Source organism: Gopherus evgoodei, chromosome 20 (genome assembly GCF_007399415.2).
Source record: "Gopherus evgoodei ecotype Sinaloan lineage chromosome 20, rGopEvg1_v1.p, whole genome shotgun sequence".
NCBI lineage: Eukaryota > Metazoa > Chordata > Testudines > Testudinidae > Gopherus > Gopherus evgoodei.
In genome coordinates, this window is record NC_044341.1 from 7,815,986 (window position 1) to 7,828,867 (window position 12,882).

The 12,882-nt window shown below is 54.1% G+C and overlaps 1 protein-coding gene across 1 annotated transcript in view; it reads left to right on the forward strand.

Annotated features, from left to right (window-relative positions):
• The first annotated feature begins 653 nt into the window (after window positions 1-653).
• Window positions 654-12,882, forward strand: part of LOC115637511 (protein FAM49A-like) — a 37,799-nt gene continuing 25,570 nt past the window's right edge. The window contains exon 1 of the mRNA XM_030538811.1: window positions 654-813. The gene's annotated coding sequence lies outside the window, so the exon portion shown is untranslated. The remainder of the gene's footprint in view (window positions 814-12,882) is intronic.

Consider the following 12,882-nt stretch of genomic DNA (forward strand, 5'->3'; position numbering starts at 1 on the left):
CAAGCGGTAAATATCCTGCTTGCCACATGGGCTTGCTGATATTCTAGTGGTGAGTGGGATTATCCTGGTCTATGTCAGAGTAGAGCCCAGGGCTCCACTGGATGAGAACCCCATTGCACTAGGCACAGAGTGAGAGAAAGCCTCTGCCCTGGCACCCTTACAATGGAACTAAGCAGGATCGGCCCAGGGCGAGATGGGAAACAGAGGCACAAAGATGACATGCCTCTCCTGGATTGGGGCAGAGTTGAGAGGAGAATGCCTGGCTCCCAGGCTAGTGCTCCAGCCACTAGATCCGTTGCCAGACGAATGGACAGCTGGAGCTTGTAAAGAAAGAGCTGCCCCCCTACAAGAGTAGGGCAGACAGAGCTGTGCGCTGGCTTAGCAGACCCCTAATAGGGGCAGGAGAGCATTTAGAAATGGGTCTCCTGGCTCCTAATGCCCTGCTGCTCCCCCACCCGAGATCTACCCACGCCGGGTTCGCCAGGGTGCAGCGGGACCCGAGGCACGGGCAGTCCAGCGAGCAGAGGGTTAAACGGCCCTGGCTTCCCTGCACTTTAGACGTCACTGCTGTCTTAGGAGGGGAGGGGGGAGCAGTGGTCTATGGTGGTCTTTGTGGTGCATTTTCTACTGACAGCAGCAGCTGCTGCCCTGAGCCTGCTTTCATCCGCGAGACACACGCTCGCTCACACACACCCAGGGGCCGGGGCGGCTGAGCACCCCAGCCGCGCCTCACTCCTCCTGGGCTCTGCAGAAGACGGGGATCCAGCCTCCATCCTCACAGCTGCCTTTCCCTGAGAGCCGGGCTGGCGAGCGGTGAGTGCCAGGGAAGGAGACAAGGGGTGGGCAGCAAGGCTGGGTTGGGTGCAGAGCCCTGGAGCATCTGGCGTTTGCAGAGCCCGAAGGAAGCTGCCCGCTGGGGGCTCCCCTGGAAAGCAGCGGGACAGCTCCCCGGGTCTGTCGGGGGGAGAGTCCCTGTTCAACAATCCGCCTCCTGCCTCCACTGCACCCCTCAACTCTCTTTGCATCAGGGTGGGTCTCTCTGTCCCCACGGCTACCGACGCCAGGCTTGCCACCTGCCAGCCAACCCTGTCTGCAGAGTTCGCGCTGCTCTGCCCCTGCGCTGGGTGGGAGCTGAAGGTGACTCCATGCCAGGCACGGTCGGCGCGCAGAGGGGCTAGGGAGGGAGTCCGTGCTTTTTGCAGGCAAGCTGGGTCCTCCTCCCACCCTGCACACAACGGGCCCCTCCAAGGAGGGGAGAGGGTCTCGTTCTGTAAGCTGGGGGTCGGTGCATCCCCCGCTGCCGACAGCTGGGTGCTGCATCTCCCGCCTCAACTCCCCTGCGGTAAATTCTCCTGCAGTAGCAGGCGATGAGAGAGGAGAGCGCGCTGCCCAGCTTGGCACTGTGGTGCAGGCTGAGCACTCTGGCTTGGGAGCCGGCTTTCTCTCTCCCTCTCCAACTGTGTCAGGGTCCGAGCAGCTCCTCTGGGGTCCATGGAGACCTTTGCCACAAGTTCCCAGAAGGGCCGGGAAGGAGGCTGCATGGAGGTACCAGCAGCCTGGCTGGTAGGAGAGTGGCCCTTTGCCTGCTCTGGCCAAGGGTGGGCAAGACCCACCAGAGTGCTACTGTCAAGCAAAGTGAGTCTGAGGACAGGGGAACGGCGTGCCATTGTGCCCATCCCTGTTACCTTACCTCCTGCTTCTGGCAGCTCCCAGGACCCAGAGATGCGCCCCCCCCCTTCCCAGTAGAGCCCAGCATCCATCTCCCAAAGTGGTGGGAGATGGTTGGCCTGTAGCTGCCTTCTCTTGATCAAAGGGGCTTCTTGCTGGTGAGGGTGACTTCCAGCTGTTGTTGTGGTGCCTTCTTCTGGGCCAGTGCCTGGGTCCTGGCTGGCCTGGAGATTTGGACAATGGAGGCAGCTTCTGGGAGGGGTGAGAGAATTTCAGGTAATGCAGTGAAATTCATTCCCAGGTTGCCTTCCAGGAGTGTTTATTAAACTCCTGCAAAACAAGATCTGGGAAGGAGGAGGCCTGACTGGGGTTAATCTAGCTCTGCCCTTGCTGGGATCTGGGTGGGGGGACATTGGGCATGAGGAGAGGATCAGGCCACTCGGAGCTTCCACTTCTCCAGTGGGTTTGCAGCTTGTAGATTCTCATCTCTGTGCTGTGTCTGATGGGAATGTGCCAGCATTCTGGTACCTAGGTATCCTCCATGGCTTAGCTTGCTGGCACGATACAGGGGAGTTGGATTCAAATTCAATGATGCAGGCTTTCAGGCTCAATGCACCACTTCCCCCGAGCATCAGCAATAAAGCAATACAGCCCAAAACTACATGCAAATAAGTCAGGGTCCCTAAAGGACAAGGACATAACTGCATTTCTGGCCCATCCCAGCAGAGGGATTTCTTCAGACAGAGGTGGTCCACTGAGGGAGCCCTGCTCACCGGCCTTGGGACAGGGTGGTCAGGGCAGGGTGGAGGATGTGCAGACCAGAAATGAACAAACATGAAGATTGCCAAGAAAGGAGGGTCCATCCATCCACATCAGGGGGCTTTGATGGAATATTCTAGACCGAGGTGGCCAAACTTACTGGCCCTCTGAGCCACCTACGACAATCTTCAGAAGTTCAAGAGCTAAGGCACAGCTGCTGGGAGCCAGGGGCTGGGGCTTCAGCCTTCCACAGGTACCCCCTTCCACGGGTAGAAGCCCCTGCCACACCACCCTGCTGCAAGGCAGAGATCCTGAGCTCTCCCCCCACCGCCCCAGTCCGGTAGGTGAAGAATGGGAGGGTGTGGGGGGCTCTGCAAGCCCCACTTTAATGGTAAAAGAGCCACATGTGGTTCGTGAACCACAGTCTATAACAGGGGTGGCCAAACTAAGCCCTGGGCTGTTGCCCTCCTCACCTGGGCAGAGGCTGGTCCTTGGCTAGGCAGTGGTGGCGGTAGCCAGGGGTGGTAGCATGAAGGTTTCCAGCAGCAGCTCCCAGAACGCCAGCTAAGGTGAGCAATGGCTGCAGCTGCCGCTCTGCGCTAGAGAAGTGGGGCGAGCCCAGTAGACTCCAGGCCCCCGTGGCTTGCAGGGATCCACTGAAATGCCTCCATTTCCCTGAGCAGATCTGAAGGGAGTAGGGCTGACCAGGGGTGGGACGGTATGTTGGGATGGAGAGGGAGTCAGCTGAGTTCCAAGTGGCCTGTCTAGCAAATGCTTCCAATCTGATGTGTAACGGGCTTACTGTGTCTCTGCCAGGGGGTCGCTCACAGGCTGCCCTCCTGGCTTGTCTTGGGCTCCTCTGCCGAGCCTGCTCCTTTACACTCTCAGGGTCACACACTCTTCACTTGTGCAGCTGGGATGCCCTGCCCCACCCCCTGGAGGGTGGGGAGGGCTGGGGAGCATCACCAGCCGCTCCTGGGGGGAGGGAGGGGGGCTTTTGAAAAACTGAAATCCTTTGCATCTGCTCTTCTGTCATCTCTGCGCTCCCTGGGTCCTGGAGCATTGCTGGGCGCGGGGCTGGAGAAAACATCTCCAAACTCAGCTGGCTTGAAGGGGGATTATACCCCAAATGCCTCTGTCTTCAGGATCTTACTCAGAACAGCCCCTTGGGGAACGGGAGATAGGTCTTCCCCACTCACCCCCACAGCCATAGCCTTCCCTCTCCCCCATATTTGTATGCAGCTCCCATCAGACACATTCAGTGCACTGACAGGAGCAGACAGGGAAAGCAGGTGTTTACTGGGCAGCGTTAGCGCTGGCTGCATCCAGCCTCGACTGTACTCGATGGAGCACGGACACCTCCAGTCTGTGCTATAGCTGTTTTTCTGGTAGGTCCATCATTATACTGCCCTTGACCTGATCCCCATGCAGTCCCTCCTAGATCCTGGCCGATTTCAGATGCCCGGAGTTCAGTAGTTCCAGTCCCATCCCTGCTTTGAGTGGATGAGACGTTAGCAGGTCAGCTCCGTGACGCTTCCGCTGGAAATTCCCATGCTGCAGACTGGGGCTACCAGCCCAGCCTAGCCCCTTTCACCAGCACTAAATTCACATGCACAAAGGATAGAATCTCGGACTGCGCCTGGGCTGAGCCCGCCAAGTCGATATTGCCTTCGGGCTGGTCCTGTCGAGTCCATACGCTGCTATAGCACAGCTCCTCTGATTCATCCTGCTCTTGGATTGGGGCTCTCCACTTTTCACTGACTCTCCTCTGCTGTCACTATTGCCCTTGAATTAGCACCATGTCTTGGGGCCGCGCTGACATTCCCAGGCTCTGCCTTCCATTTGTAGGGCTCTGCTCTGCCCGTCTCTGCTGGGACCGCACTGGCCTGCTCTGACCGCCCCCCACCCCCCCCACCGGTGCACCTCCTTCATTCCGTCTTCACTCGGCTTTGTCCATTGTATGCTGCACCCAGACACCTTTGAACCAGTCCGCTTCTTGCCCTATAACCGAGCCCATCGGCTCAGGCCTGTGTCGCTTAGCTCCCTGGAAAGCCCTGCGAAGACAAGCCACAGCGTGGTTAGCAAAGGTCAGGTCTGTGCGTCTCCTCCTCCCTTTAAACTGCCTTGCCTGCCCCTCGGGCACAAATTGGCATTAAATATTCATGTGTTGATTTAAAGCGTTTCATCTCAGAGACAAACCCCTCGGTTCCCGGGGTCTCCGTGTGAGGAGGGAGCGGCACAGAATGGAGGCTGAAACCCTGTGCCACCTCCCCTCGCCCCTTTGTGCCATGTGAGCGTCGACCCTGCAAAACCAGCAGCAGCACCGCTTCCTCGGTGCTGGATCCCAAGGGTGGGGGTGGGACGGCTGCTGGAGTGAAGCGCCTGGGAGTGCATTCTCCCAGCAGCAGCTGCCCCACTAACCCCTTGGAGAACATCCCGCATGTCCCACTTGTCATTCTGCTCGTACCTTCTTCCTTCCGCATCCACTGGTTCTGTGACTTTCTCCTCTTTCGCCTCCCCACTGTCTCACTCCCTCTCTTCTCCTCCTCCACTTCCCTTCTCTGGCACCTACCCTCCCCCCTGCTCTCCCCTCCCCTCTCTCCAGTTCTCTCTTCCTCTGGGGAGTTCCGCTCCTGCATCCTCAGTCTGCCACGAGCCCTCTCCAAGCAAGGCTCCTGGGTGCTGTTTGCTGTGCCAACCGGCCCGTACTGAGGGCATCTCTACCGTGTTCTTTCTTCGCTAACACAGGGCCCCAGAGACGTCCGGTAGAAAGATGTGCTCAGTGCAAAGGGGAATGAGGGGCCACGTAAACCCATGCGGGTAGCACCTTTCTGTAGACTGAAGGTACATCAGAGACGTACCTGCAGAGACGGGCACTGGCTGGTACAGCAGGTTCCCCCAGGTTTTCAGTTCATCACACTGGTGATCAGCCAGCAGTACAAACCGTGGGACACTCGTGAGGTCCAGATCATGGACTCTGAAAATAAGCTACAAAATAATGCAGTTCTGTAGCTAATTACCAATGCCTGGTGCCTGCGTTACTTACCTTTCCCTTGAGGGCCTCAAAGGGCTTAGCAAGGATGAATTAATTACACCTCCCAGCAGTCTTATGAGATGCACCCCTCAGTAAGTACTGTCATCCCCATTTTACAGCTGAGGAAATGGAGGTACAGAGAAATGAAGTGACTGGGCTGAGATCACACAGCAAGTCAGTGGTAGAGCCAGGAACAGAGCCCAGGAGTCCTGGCTCCCAACTCTGATTCCTGGAAGAAGCGTTCCCCACACATGGCAAAGCCTCAACTCAGCCACTGAAGTAAATTAAGCGGTGATTTCTGAGGCAGGGACTTGTAAAGAGATTTAGCCCAATGCCCTTTTCCTTCTACAATGTCCTCTGCACACTGTGTACTTGACTGAGCAATTCACTCCCATCCCAGTATTATATCCCCTAGCAGGGAGCAGCACCCACTGGGCAGGGCAGGGCAGACCTGTTCAGCTGGCAGCTGCATGCCACAGGCCCCGAGAACCCTCCCTCTCTGGGGGTTTCATTCTCCTCTCCAACAGGCAGAGATGCCCCCCCACACTACCATCAGGGACACTCCTACCATCCGTAAGAGGAGCAGGACCTGCCTTATCTGGCATCCAGACCAAGGAGAGGGCCTGCCCCTCCTGCCCCCCTCAGACAACCAGCTCCATAAACAGCTCCGTCCTCTCCATAGGTCACTCCTTCCTCCTGGTTTCTGCTCTGTCATCTGCAGCTGGAGCCTCCGCTCCCCTGCCGTGCCCAGCACCTAGCGCTGGCTGCTGCAGTGCTTCAAAAGGAGACAGCCAGCCAGGGGGGTTCTGGGATGTAGCAGAGACCCAAAGGCAGACAACAGAGCAGACGCAGAGACAGCCTTTGAAGGTACCAGGGGACGGATGGCGGGAGGGCGCAGAGCAGCTTCAGACAGCCCCATCTGTGCTCTCTTGCACTATTCTGCGGCCATCCCCAGGCACTTGGCATCTGGAGTGGAGTTTGGAGCTCCAGCCCGGCTGACCTTTCCCCACAAACTTCACTCAGCCAGACCACAGCTTCTCAGCTACCCCTGCTGAGGTCGGTTGTCTGAATTTGCAACACTCCGCTGGAAAAGACATGGTTTTTAGTGCCTGAGGGATCAAATACTGTGGTGAATCTTCCCTCCTCCCCTGTTCCCCCCCAGCTCCCTGCCTTCCTAGCTTTAATCTCCTTCAGTTCCCACCTCAGACATTTTGGAGGCGGCCTGACAGAACTCTCAGAAGAGATAATGAATCCACTAAACCCCCTCTGGCGGCAGTAAACCCCCACCACCGCAGGCAGAGCAGAGCCAGAGGGGATTGTATACAGGCTCTGGAGAGCGAGCCCCCCTTTCCTTTCAGAGCCTTGTGGGAATTGGGAGAGACTGACTGGGTCTAAAATCACTCAAAGGAGAGTAATTGCTCTGTGGCGTGGAAGGGCCGTTAGAGAGACGAGATCATTCTTCCTCCTCACCTTCGCCTTTTAAACTGTTATTTATTCATCGAGGATCTTGCTAGAGCCTGGATTCCTGCAGCATCCCTCTGCATATGTAAGAACCAGTGCGTGGGACATAGACAACACATGGGCGCAGACCGTCAGAAGTATTTAGGATCCTAACTTCCACCGGTTTGGCGCCTAAATCCCTTTGAGTCTAGGCCTGGGTTTCTGGTGGCCTTAGATCAAAGGACGGCAACCAAGAACAATGTGCTGAGGAGAGACCAGAGCCCACTAGAAGCTGAAGAAACATTTCAACAGTGAAGGGGGAAAAAAACATTCTGGCTGCTTCTTCATCTCTTTGCACTGCCCTAGAATTGCCTGCAGCACAGCCACAGAAACAGGCCCACTGAGAGAAATTTGGGGGCCGGCATATCATGTACCTTAACTTTTAAGGCCAGAAGGGACCACTCTGGCCATGTACTCTGATCGCCCATAAGCCATAGATGGTTTGCACCGAGTTGGGTTTCCGAGAAATCCACCCATTCCAATAAAGCTCCTTGCTTCTCTAATGGGGAGAGGGATACTGCAGACATTTGTTTCCATTCATGCTTGTTTGAACCTTTAAAGGGATTTTCTTTAGCTGCATTTGCTCCTCATTTTCAGACAAACATCTGGGCAATTTTCCTAGCAAAAGTGGCCGATGGAAAGGGCATTTCAAAGCCAGAGTACCTGCAGACACCAAATCGTAAATTTGCACACGCACATATGTACACGACAGAACCATTCACCTGCTGATCCAATCAGAGTAGAGAAACAATCCCATGCGACCTTTCTTACCAATCCCAGCAACGCTGGAATTTGGACTTTGTATTTGGTCCAGAAAGCAAGCCCATTGGAAGAGGCATGGATGGAATCAGCCAGACTCACCATCAGATGGTGGATAAAAGAGGCTGAATATGGCTCATAAATTATTCCTTGCTACTTATTTATTCAACTCTGGCTTCTGCCACATAAAATCCATTAAAAGCTGGACCTGTTGGGATGGGAAGGGAGAGAACAGGGCTCTCCCAAAGCACCTGGCATAAACTCGGTAAAAGCTTGGTGGGCCCAGGTACTCCCACTGAGGCAGAGAACAGGTCGGCTTTGTAAGAACAGAGTTAGCCCTGCCCCTTCCAACAATTGCTAGGGCACCAAGCAGCAGCCCAGCCCTGCCCCTGCAGCTCCCACACTGCAAGATCCCTACAAGCCACCAGAGCCACGCAGAGAGATTCCAGATGGGGAATTCACCTCGGTGTCAGCAGGGCACTAAAATCTCCTGGAGCAGGCGGGGTTGGGGATTCGTTCTGGGCTCCTGGATTATTTAATGAAGTGGTTTGGGGTTTGTATTTTTTTTTTTAAAAAAAAACAACAGAGAAAGAAATAATCCATATGTAAAAAAACCCAAACCTCCGCGGAGAAGGCACTAGTCCCACCACACCCCTATCCACGCTCCAAAACCATCCAGCAGGCCGTTTGCACATACCACCAACCTACTTGGAACCAAGCTGTCCAGCTCTCCCGTTTCGCTAATCCTGGGTTTACCCTCAGGCCTTCTTCTATCACTTTATGGGATAAAATGGGCTGGTTCTGCAGGAGCTGAGCGCTTGTCACTTGCTCAGGGATTGAAGAAAAGAGCGGGCAATTCCCTTCCCATCCCCGGAGCTTCAAACAGAGAGCTTAGGGCCTGGCCCTGGGCAGGGACAGACCGTGCTGCATCAGCTGCTGCATTACGGTTTAATGAGGAGTGTCAGATAGTTTACAGGGCCTGTGGAGGTATTGAGATAACAAAAAAAAAACCAGGGCCTCTTGGAGATTTAAGGTTCCCGTTAATTTAGTGCTTCTGAATATCAGCACTGGCTTCTAATTTGACAAAGAGACGGCTGTTCTTTTTCAGGTTATTTTAACTCCGTAGCGAGCCACAGACAGAAAAATACCACGTCTGGAGTGGTAGGTTAGTTTGTCATGGCAACCTGAGGCAGAGGCTCATGGAACTTAATTGGTGTGCAGGGATGGCCAAAAAAAAGACCCTAAGTGGAGGAACTAGATGACTCAGGGGACTGGAGGGGGACATGGAGACTGTCCCCCTATGTGGCTAGTTCAAATCCAACCCAGTTCTGCAGGAAGTGAAAGTTATCCCCACATATTGTGGTAGCACCTACAGGGATAAAGCCTCATCTTGCTAGGCGCTGTAAATGCTGATAACAAAAATACAGCCCTTACCCCAAAGCGTTGGCAATTGAAGATTAGAGACAACAGGTGGATCCAACAAGCAGACAAGGGGTAGCACAACAGCCATTTGGTGACATCTGTCTACCTGTTTATACCACAGCACAGCATCTGGACGTGACGTGCAAATCAACAGTTGCATGCATGAACATCCTCTGCCCGGTCTAGACTCCTCCCTGCTCCAGGAGCAGCTGGAAAAGCTTTGAAGTGGTAGTTAGCACCTCTGGGAGAGGTGCTGCCTGGAAGACTCAGTCACAGCAGCCAGCACTGCATTGTGAGAGCTGAGATCTGTGGTCATCTCTCACCTCCTCCAAGGGAGTTCCCACAGCTTCAAACCCGCTCACAAGACAGACCTGTCCCCAGCGCTGTTGTGCTTAATGCCGGGGGGTCCGCAGCTTTATGGAGGCTGCGAAATGAAGCTGTCAAGGGAGGATGTGGTCTCTGAGTGAAAGATGTTGTGTTAGGTAGGGAGGGCTGTTACCACAGAGTGGCCTTCATGAGAAAAGCCAGGATTGTGAATATGCCCCTCTGCATGAGGAGACTGCCTAGCAAGAGAAGCACAGGGGGTGGTGGGCTCTTGGATCCAGATTGTCGAAGGTATTTGGGTGCCTAACTCCCAGCTGAACTGGGCACCTACATGCTTTTGAGGCGCCGAGCCTTGGTGACCAGCAGTGTTGAGAGCTGGACCAGCTGCTGTTGTTTTGAGGTCAGTGTGGCCGTTTCTGATGGATCACTGTGACCAGCTCATCATCTGCGTTCCCATTATCCCCTACCTCTCGGAGGCAGAAGGCTGGTAACGCCTCGGAGGTGAGATGGTTAGGATCCGTGGTAATAACTACAATGGGCTTTGGATCAGGAAGCTCCCCAGCTGAATTTGCTCATCGTCCAGTTGTCTGCCCAGAAATCTGCTGCAGCAAATCTCTTCCCTAAGATGACGGCACAGCAAACTTTCATTGAGTGCTCCCAGGACGTGCGATTACCATAAAACGGCTCAGACGCAGGGTGGGAAGAATCAACCACAGAGGGCCGACCTGATCAGCCGAAAAAACAACCAGTTCACATTAGAATGTAAATGAATAGAAAGTCAGTGTCTGAACTGGGAGAAAAACCAAAGTCATGCACACCCAGATCCAACCATGTGGACACCCATCAACGCTGGAGATACTTAGCCAACACCGAGAGATTGGAGTCCCGTCAGTCCATGTTTGGAAAAGACTGGCCCTATCTCTGGGCTGCCCTATCCATGTATTGGAAGGTGTGGGGGCATTACCAAAAGATGCAGAGCTCCACGTCAGGTTGTGGGGACGACCCTAGACAGAGAGGCTTCTGGAGGGGTGTGATAAGCATGCACAACTGGGGGAATCCATACCCAGGAAAGATAAATGTCTATCAGGGATGGTGTAGACAGTATTTGGTCCTGCCATGAGGGCAGGGAACTGGACTCGATGACCTCTCGAGGGCCCTTCCAGCCCTAGAATCTATGAATCTATAAGGTTCCTGCATGTGTTGCTTGGCAGAGACCTCACAAACCTGTAAGCCAGCCCTGAGGACACGCTCCCCAGGTATTTGGGGATATACTGGTGTCCGGTAGGAGCTAGAGGGATGCAGCTATTTGGCTGGCAATTCAGAGCACAGTAATTAAAGCAACTTCCTCACTCACGCACTTTTAGTGCCCCTGGAACTGAAACCAAAGGAGATGCAAGAAAGGGAGAGAATGGAAAAGAGAGAGGAAGAAAGGATGGCAAAACTGGCAGCAATGGAAGACCTCCACCCACCCATCATATTTTTATAATGCACCCCTCACCCTGGTAACTAGTTTGCAGCCTCAAAGTTGAAGTGTGAATCCTGTGTTACGGGCACGACTGGAAGTTACCAAAGTTAGAAATGGTTAGTTGGTGGGGAATGCAAAATGCAACATTTGTTTCCAACCACCCGGTACATCCTGTGGACGTCAGGAAAGAGCGAGGCTCTTTTTCTAGCTTCCCTTGCAGCCCTTTCGAAACAGCGACCTAGCACTTTTTCTTGCTCTTGTGGTTTGTTTACATGGTGTCTGCCATTCAGAAAGCAAAAGCAGAAGGCCGGCTAAAGACTTTCCTGAGACGAGACTACTGGCTGGTTGGAGGGTGGTTCGTTAAGCACCGTTCTCAGCAAGTGACCTGAAATAACTGCTGCAGTGCAGGCCAGTTCTCAGGCAGGGTGTGGGGAACATTTGGAGCCAAGCCCCGTGGAGGATTGCGAAGAAATGAAATGCTCTGTCATGGCTAAAAGTCTCCCTCCAAAGTGTCTCCACTCAGGTATTCCTCCTTGCAAGAAAAGACAGCGACAGAGAGCATCAGCCTTCTCAAACGTGGGTGCCATAATGTGGATCCACATGGCCCCCTTTGCATAGAACTCATCCACGGAGCTCCCTGGTGACATGGAAATCCCTCTTCAAGACCCACTTCGGCTGTGCTGCTTGTGCCTGTTGTTGTTCCCCTTCCTCTAACCAGGGTCTGGCTTGTCTGTCCTTGAAGCAGGGACTGTCCTTCTTTAGTGTTTGAAAAGCACCTACCATACTGCGTGCACCCCCATAAATAAACCAGAGGCACCTAAATCCATATTCAAGTACCTAAATCAATGGCCTGATTTTCAGCAGTGCGGGATGTTGGCAGCTCCCACTGGTACTCAACACCTCTGAAAATCAAATTATCTAGGTGTCTAAGCGCAGGTGGAGGTGTTTAACTTAAGGGACCCAGCTGTGAAAATGCTGGCTTGGATTTTTACTCGCCATTCGCTCTGCTTCTCTAATGAATTCATTCATTCATTTCTCCTGTTGTGTGTGTGTGTGTGTGTCCAGGCTATCGGGCTGTCTTCACACGTGGAAGAGGTCCCTTTCCACTTGGGTAAGGGCAGTTTGTTCAGGTAACTGACCGTGGTTATGGTATGGGCGGTACCCAAGTTGATAGTCGAGGTGCTGGCAGTCATGGTGGTGGGAACCGGGTGGTGCTATTGTCTCTGACAGGGCGGTGTTAGCAAGGACGATGAGAGTGGTTGAGATGCCCAGGGGGAAGGTTATACTGGTTTGAGAGCAGTGGCAATCCAGCTGTTAGGGCAGCTGATGCCCTTGTCCCATTCGCACACACGAGGAAACAGAATCAGAGTCAATTCGGTTTAACCCCATCCAAGGTAACACTCACAGCTGTTAGTTTCACAGAATTGCTCTTCCAGATGGCAGAGGGCAGTGGAGGGCAGCTGCTCCAGACTGCCTACGGCCCAGTGCCCTCGATTGGGAACGCTGCCCCCACTCAGCCCAAAGCCTGGTGGGTATGGTGCAGATGCCCATGACCCGTTAGAGGGCTCCAAAGCCACAGCAGCAGCTGTCGCAGCGGTTCCTTCACACAAAAAGGGCACTTTCAGAACTGCCCTTAATTAACAAGCATCTATGCAGAGTCACCACCATGTTGGCAATTTGTTAGTTAGTTAATTAGCTTACGGAGAGCCCCATCACCACGGCAGCGAGGTGCTCGTTAAGGCATTCAAAAGGGCATCTTGCAGCCAAACCGCACATGCCAGGGAGCTGGTGTCAGCAAAGCTAATACCAGGGTCGAGGAGACTTTCGAGGCTGGAAGTGGTGGCAGCGATGCCGGCGTGGCTGATTATTTGGCAGGCGCGAATACCCATGCAAAGGCTGACGGCGCTGGTAGCAACGGTGCCAACAGTGCTGCAGTAGAGAGGGTGGCAAT